This window comes from Notamacropus eugenii, chromosome 1, assembly GCF_028372415.1.
Source record: "Notamacropus eugenii isolate mMacEug1 chromosome 1, mMacEug1.pri_v2, whole genome shotgun sequence".
In the NCBI taxonomy this organism is placed as follows: Eukaryota; Metazoa; Chordata; class Mammalia; order Diprotodontia; family Macropodidae; genus Notamacropus; species Notamacropus eugenii.
Genome location: NC_092872.1, coordinates 446,639,395 through 446,647,650, shown reverse-complemented (window position 1 = coordinate 446,647,650; position 8,256 = coordinate 446,639,395). Strand labels below are relative to the sequence as shown.

General features: G+C 44.5%; 1 protein-coding gene across 1 annotated transcript in view; it reads left to right on the top strand.

The window, feature by feature from the left end:
• The first annotated feature begins 3,420 nt into the window (after window positions 1-3,420).
• The window catches only part of NR5A1 (nuclear receptor subfamily 5 group A member 1), a 48,443-nt gene continuing 43,607 nt past the window's right edge, over window positions 3,421-8,256 (top strand). Inside the window, exon 1 of the mRNA XM_072631884.1 lies at window positions 3,421-3,622. The gene's annotated coding sequence lies outside the window, so the exon portion shown is untranslated. The remainder of the gene's footprint in view (window positions 3,623-8,256) is intronic.

The window sequence follows — 8,256 nt, the reverse complement described above, 5'->3', positions numbered from 1 at the left end:
TTAAGGTTTCAGAGCTGGCCGGGTTCTTATACAATAAAAAGCTAGTATACAGGATGTTAGAATTGGTAGGGCCTTATTGGATTGATCAATTGATCAATTAACAAATGTTTATTAAGCACCTACTGGATAATAGGAAGTGGGTGATAACTACACCCAAAAGGAAGCAGTCACTTCTCTCAAGGAATTTGTATTCTATCCAAGGAGCAAACATTCTAAGAAAGTATTCTCAGTCTGGAAGGGACCCTGAAGATTATCTAATCTAGTCCTTTCCTATTTTACGTAAGGAAAATGAAATTCAAGAGGGGCAATGACTTTCCAGATGCTAAGTATTCCAGCAGACTAAGGATGAGAAAATAGTTCTTCCAACTCCTACGTCATTTCATGTTTATTCCACTGTGCCACTAAAAACAATTAAATACTATTCTGTATATTCTCTCTGTGTCTGTGTCTGTGTGTCTGTCTCTCTCCATATATATATTTATATTATATATACACACACATATATGTATATATATAAATAAAATTTTAATTTTCCCCAATGACATGTTAAAACAATTTTAACATTTGGTTTTTTTAAATTTTGAATTCCAAATTCTATCCCTCCCTTCCTACAATGGTAAGCAAGCTGCTGTAGGTTATGCATAATCAATAATGTAAACCGTTTCCATATTAGACATTTCGTACAAGAAGACTTGGAAAGAAAGAGACATAGAAAGAAGGAAGGAGAGAAAGAAGGAAGGAAGAGAGAGATAGCATGCTTCAGTCTACATTCAGACAATATCAGTTCTTTCTCTGGAGATGGATAGTATGCTTTGTCATGAGTCCTTTGAGGTTTTTCTTGGATCATTGTATTGCTGATAAATAGCTGTCATTCACAGTTCATCATACAATATTGCTGTTACTGTGTGCAATGTTTTTCTGGTTCTATTCACTGCACTTTGTATCAGTTCATGTAAATGTTTCCAGGTTTTTCTGATCACAACCATATGCCACAGCTTATTTAGCCATTCCCCAATTGATGGATATCCCCTCAATTTCCAATTCTTAGTCACCACAAAAGAGCTGCTTAAATATTTTTGTACACCTAGGTCCTTCACCTTATCCCACCTCCCCCTTTTCATACTTTTGGGATATAAACCTAATCATTTTGCTGAATCAAAGGATGTGCACAGTTTTATAGCCCTATGGGCACAGTTCCTAAAAACTCTGCAGAATGGTTGTATCAGTTCACAACTCCACTAATAGTTATTATTATCCCATTCCCTCCAACATTTATCGTTTTTCTTTTTGTCACATTGCCAATCTGACAGGTGTGAGATAGTACCTCAGAATTGTTTTAAATTGTATTTCTCTAAGCAACAGTGATTTAGAGCATTTTTTCATATGCCTATAGATAGCTTTGATTTCTTTGCCTGAAAACTGCTTGTTCATATCAATTGGGGAATGACTTGTATGTTTATAAATTTGACTCATTTCTCTATATATTTGAGAAATGAAGCATTTATCGAAGAAACTTGTTGCAAATCCCCCTCTTCCCTCAGTTTTCCGCATTCCATTGCATTTTGGTCACATTGACTTTGCGAAAAAACTTTAAATTATATATAATCAAAATTATCTATTTTACATTTTGTTGTATATTCTTTTCAAGAATGTGAGTGTATGATTTATTTTAAGAAGATTTTAGTCAAAATGGTTAAAATAAAGAAGTTTCATGTTGAATTCCTACCCATCTTTTTAGGTCCAACTCAAATACTATCTCCTCCAGGAAGCCTTCTGTAATCCCTTCCTCCCCTACCTTTTCTCCAGCCTCATTTATTCATGACTATATCATGCCTTCTTATGTAGGATAGCCATCTGTATTTGTCATCTCTCCACCACCACCCCCAGTAGACTATAAGTCTTGTGGACAGAAACTGTATCTTCTCTAGATTTTGTCTCCCTAACCCTTGGCATAGGGTACTACACAAGTACACGCCTGTGCACAGGCACTTAATTCACATATTTAATATGGCATTATTGATCAACTGAAGGGATAAGGTTCATTTCATAGATGATTTACTTGGGGAAGACCTTTCATTTTCCTATTATGTTGGATAAATTAGACCTGTTTAATAAATGCAATTGATTGATAATATAGCTTTAAAAAAAAAAGAAACAAAAAAGGATATTCCAGCTCTGATTAAGTGACTTGGGCCAAATCACCTCATGTCTCAGGGTTTCAGTTGCTTGATTTTCAAATGAAGAGTTGGGTTTAGAGGGTCTTGAAGATCCCCAATATCTGTGGCATTTATCCTACCAACAGCCTAGAATCCTTGTGAAAAGTACCTTATAGGGCAATCAATAAGCCAATCAACAAGCATTTAATAAATTCTTAAGCTGTTGTAGAAATGGGAGCTATTATGGAAGGATTCATAATATCCTGGGACCTCAGAGATGGCGAGGACTTCAGAAGATAACTAGCTCAGCCCATATTTGAACGAGAATTTCTTCTACTCTGAGAAGTCATCTGGTCTCTGCTTAAAGACCTCCACAGATAGGGTGTGCTGTCATGGAAAGAGCACTTGTTTTGGCATGAGAAAATCTGCATTTAAGTGCTGACTTTGACATTTTCTAGCTGTGTGACTTACTTATGTCACCTAATGCCTCAGTTTCTTCATCTGTTAAAAATTGTGCTACTTGCCCTACCTCCCTCACAGAGTTAGGAAATACTCAGAAAACTGTAAAGTATTATAGAAATAAAAGTCATTATTCTCTCCAAAGCAGCTCATTCCGTTTTTGGAAAGCTCTCATTGTAAAGAAATTTTTTTCTTCTCTTAGACTGAAATCTGAAATCTACCTCCTAAGCTTTGGGAAGGTGGGGGAAGGGAAGTTATCCTCTCAAGGTCATGCCGTCCATCCCCCTGCCTCATGACTCCCCTAGTTAGCTGGGCACTATAAAAGCCTTTTATCGGACCCATCTAGGGTGCCAATCTACACTTGCTCCTTTCTTTGGGTCCTTGGGAATCAGGCTGGGTCCCCAGGCCAGGACCCCAACAGGCCAAGTGGGGAGTAGAGGCCGGAGAGGCCAAGAAGCCCTGTAGGCTGTGGAGGATGGGCCCATAAATCAGGTTGGCCCTCAGCCTTCCCACCTCGATAATGAGCTGCTTTCCTCTTCTCCCCCCCCCCCCAAGAGCTCCCTCCCACTCACCTCTGTCTTTGGCTTAATTGACAGCAAAGATCCCCTTATCTACCCTCCACCCTGGGGAGCATTAGATGCCTGTTCCCCCTGGGTCCAGCCCTCCCACCCCCCAGCCCACCGTCCTCTTATTATTATTTTTTTCTCCTAAGAAAAAATGAAGAGACAGCAAATCACGTGTGTGCAGAAACCAATGAGACACTTGATTGGGCCTCAGGCGGGGGCCTCCCTCCTATGCCCCCCCCAACCCTAGATGGGAGGGAAGGAGCTGGAGGAGGAGAAGGACGGCCAGGACAGGGCCAGGAGCCAGCACCCACCCACCCATCCTGCCGGCGTGAGGGAGCTCCCTACGCCTTACCCACAACCCAGCCACGGCCCCAGCTCTGGCCTGTCTGTCTGTCTGGCCGGCCGGCCCCCCGAGCCCTGCAAGAGGCGCCCCTGCTCATAGTAAGTAACTGAGCGACACTGATTGAGACAAGGCCGCGGGCTCTGGCTTCGGCCTTCACTGTGGAGGCCCGGGTTGGGGGCATTGAGGGTAGTCAGGGGACCCAAACCCTTCTTGAAGGGTGTGTCGGTGGGGTTTCCAAGGTTTAAAAAAGACTTTGATTTCTGTAGTGCTTTAAGATTTACAAAGTGTTTTCCCTCTGAGGTAGGCAGTGTGAGTATTCCCATTTAATAGATGAAAAAACTGAGGCTCATAGAGGGGAAATGACTGGCTTCAGATCACCCAAGGGTTCGATATCAGAGCTAAAATTCAAAGCCATGTCTCTCCATATTTCAAGTCCAGGGTCTGTTTCCACTAGCTTTGCTACTTCCTTCAGAAACGGAAGACAGTGGCAATATTGGCGGGTGGGAACGATTGTTGCTGTTGGTCAGGTAGGGAGGCATCAGCTGGGAGAAACACTGGCTCCTGAACTGCAGCCAATGCCCAGTCAGGGCCCCTTTGAAGAAGGAGGGCCTGGAAACAGGCTGTAGTCTTCCTCTCCGGGAGCAATCATGGCCGGGGGTGGTTTCCTCTTGGTTTTGAGCTCAGGGCCCAGCTCGGGGAATTGGACAAGATGGTTTACTAACGTCCCTTTCAGTTTTTACTCAGCTGTGTGGGTCTATGCACATGTCTTGTCTGCATGTGTGTCTAGACCTTATAAATGCATTTGTGTCTGGGTATGCACCACAACTGGGAGCCCCCTGTCTCTCCAAAGAAGACTTACTCCAGCCATTGTGGAGGCTTCACCTCTTTGTGGTACTTTAGCCTCCTTAGGATTAATATTTGGGACTGAACTAAGACTGGAAAGAAGGAAGGAGGGAGTCAATTTATACCTGGCTCTAGGACTAAGGACCTTCCCCTCCCCTTTGACCTCAGGAACTCTGAACAAATCACTTCCCTTCTGAACCTCAATTATTCCATCTATTGGATAATAATATTTGCACTCTCTGCTTCACAGCACGGTTTAAGGAAAGTGCTTTAGCAATCCAAGTGTGTAGAAATCCGATTTGTTATTGTTGAAGTTGCGTTTGGCTTGGGGGAGAAGAATATGAAAAGATGATTTGAAACTACCATACATCACCTCCCAGTTGGCCTCCCTCAGTACATCCAGAATTATAGGATCATGGGTCTAGAGCTGGAAAGGACCTTAGAAGCCATTGAGTTCAATGACCCTATTTTGCAGATGAGAAAACTGAGGCACAGAGAAGTGACTTGCTCAGGATCAGAAAATTTAAGTGCCTGAGGAGGAATTTTAATTCAGGATCTCTTGTCTCTAAATCCAGTGCTCAATCTGGGCATATACCATACAACCTCTGCCCACAACACAGACCCTACCCCCCTTACCCCCTTCCCCAAACAGAAAGCTAATCAAGTAGTGAGCAGTTTCTCTGGGCTAGAACAAGTTGTGGTGTGGAGGGAGCACCAAGGGAGCTGTCAGAAGACTTAGGGTCTAGGTCCAGCTCTACTAATTGTGCAACCATGGGTAAGTCCCTTCTACTCTACAGACCCCTGTTTTCCCACCTTTAAGAGGATGGGTTTGAATTCCATGATGTCCAAAGTCCATTCCAACAGTAATATTTTATGCGCTAAGACCTTTCCAGCTCTGACACTCTCCATTTTAGCACCCTACCAATACCCCTAGTCTGGAATACTGGACATCCTCCTGCCTCCTTACCTAAATTCACTGTTAAAGGAGGCATCTTTTATGTTCTTGTGCCCCCACCTCCATGGGATGTTTATTATTTTTATTCATTTTTTTCCTGCCACTAAGTCCTCATTGCTGCCATCATGAAAAAAGCAAAGCATCAGGATGGACTCTTGTGCCACAGGAGACACTTCCCTGGGAGGTAACGGGGGTAGGGGAATAGGTCTGAGTGCAGCAGCCATATCCTTGATCCTCAGTCCCACCCTTTCTTTCTGATCCCCCAAAAGCCTCTTCTCGGGGCTCTAAGTTTTCTCTTCCTTCCCAGTGTGGAATGGAGGAATCAGCGAGCATGTCTGCGTATCTATCTGTATCTTCTTGGTTGCATGTCTATCTCTGTGGCTCTGTGCATCTGTGTCTAACAGTGTTGGTGTATGGGTAGGGCTATTAGTGTGTCTAAGAGCTGTGTGTCCCTAGTCATTTGTCTGTGGTTCCATGTCATTCATTGGGAATATAAGCATCTGTATCTCTGCTTCTGTGCCTGTGTATGTGTATCTATGGTTGTGTATCTGTATCTGAGTGTATTTTGTGTTTGTATATCTGTCTGCCTCTGTGTCTATTTCTCTGTGTATCTATCACTCAAGAGTGTGTGTCTATGTATGTTTATGTGCTATATGTCCTCATATGTATCCCTATGTTTACATATCTGCATCTGCCTCCATGTGTCTGGCGTTCAATCCCTCAGCATGCATTTATGAGATTCCTACTTTGTGTCAAACTCTGTGCTAAAAGCTGGAGGAGGCAAAATGAGACACCTGTTACTCTCCAGGAGCCTGTATGTTCATGTGTCTACCTGTGTGTATCTACTTATGTCTGTGTGTCAGTACAAAGATAACGTGTGTGAGTGAGTGAGAAAGAGGGAGAGATAGAGATAGAAAGATCTGCAGAGGTAGAGGCTCATTGAGTCTCCCCTGGGCTTAGGGTGTTCCCCAGTGCCAGGTACAGGTTCTCTTCTGATCCCAGATGAAAGAGAACGATCATATTTTGGGGGTGAGATTCAGAGGATGGGCTAAGGATTCACCTGGGGCGACTTTGGAAGGGCAAGTCAACTCAGACTGCTGTATTGCTACCGAGGGACTGAATACCTCCTAAACACCTCCTAACACCACCTACCCTCTCACAATTACTCCACCCCTCTCCAGCCCCAAGCTTTCCACTTCCGTCTAAAGCAAAGCCCAGAAAAGCAGCAAGATTACCCCCCACTGTTTAGCAGGTTGCTGCTGCAATGAGGAATCGGACGTACCTCTCTCTTAATCAGGTCGCACCCATAGTGCTTATATGTTTAAAGATCGCGTTTATCAGACAACGGGCGCTTGCCCTCCCGTCTCGGGCTGCAGTGATTTGGGAAGGAACGGTTGGGAATGCTTAAGACTGTGACATCAATCCTTAGAGAAATCCAAGTCTCTACATGTAGCTACCCCAGGGTCCTTAACTCTGGCTGGACTTTCCCAGCGAGATGCCCTAACTCCACTCCCGGGTGCTGAAGCCTGCGGGGCGCTGGAAACACTGTAGAATTTACTGACTGGAACTGATCAAGTTGCGTCACTTCTTTCGACCTCAGTTCCTTTCTTTGTCAAATAGGGATAATGATAAGTGCGCTGTCTTTGTCACAGATAGTTATGAGAATCAAATTAAAAAGCACATGGAAAGCGCTTTGCAAATCTTAAATGCTAATTATTAGTATGTTGTTATTATTCATCAAAGAAGGAAATCGAGGCCCAAAGAGGTTAAGGAATTGGTTCAGAATCACAGCAGCAAGAGAACCTGGCCTCCCCCCGGCCCACTGCTCTCCGAGCCATTGCTCCTTCGCTTCACGACGCTGTCATCTATGTGAGCCAAAATCCCTTCAAACTCTTAATCTGTGGTTCCAGGAGCCTTCTCCCGGCCTCAGTCTCTCCATCTATTAAATGAAGATGTCTCTTCTCCCGCCTTCCCTGGGGGTCTCATTAAGGCTAGGAGCGCTAGACAAACAGACAGTGGCTCTGGAGTGTCGGCGGGGAGGCGAGAGGAAGGCGCTTCGGGGCCGCCACCAACAGACAGCTCCTGGTCTTGGCCGCTGGCGGCGTCTGGAATGGTGCGCACTCACTCCCAAATCCGTGGAAAGGAGCTTCTACTCCTACCGCGCTTTCTCTCTGGCACTTGAGGGAAGGTACACCGAACTCAAGCTGGCGGGAGGTCTCGGAGCTCAGGCCTTACTTACCCGAACCCCCACCCCGAACCCCACTCTCCCAGAACCTCTTTCTTCTCCCTAGGCCAAGGGAAGGAGAGAGCATTCTCCACCTGCAAGTCCTCCCCCGGCCTTCGGAGAAAAAAGTCTTCCCAGGTGGGCAAGTTTAGCAGCAGCCGAGCGTAGTGAAAAGAGTTGGAGATGTTAGGGGGAGGGTGACTCTGGATTCGAGTCTCTACGCCATCCATAGCTCGCAATCACGCTTCGGAAAGACACTCTCTTCTATGGGATTCAGTTTTCTTCTCTGTGAAATGGGCATAACTTACTTTTTTTTTTTTTAATAGCGCTGCCATCACACTGGGTTACCTGGAAGCTCAAGTGAAATCACTCTTTAGCTTCATTTTATATCTCCCCGAGCTCCAGGCGTAGCCCACTGTATACCAAAGGCGCTTAAGTATTTGTTGAAAATATCAAAGCATGTATATATGTATACAGGTACGTATATTCGTGTTGTTGAGTCCTTTCAGTCGTGACCCAGTTTGGGGTTTTCTTGGCAAAGATACTGGAGTGGTTTGCCATTTCCTTCTCCAGCTCATTTTACAGTTGAAGAAACTGAGGCAAACAAGGTTAAGTGACTTGCCCAGGTATACATATATGTACATTTTGTGTACACATACCTAACTTCTGGACCAGTAATTTCATCTGGGTAGGGAATTCTCTGTGGGGAC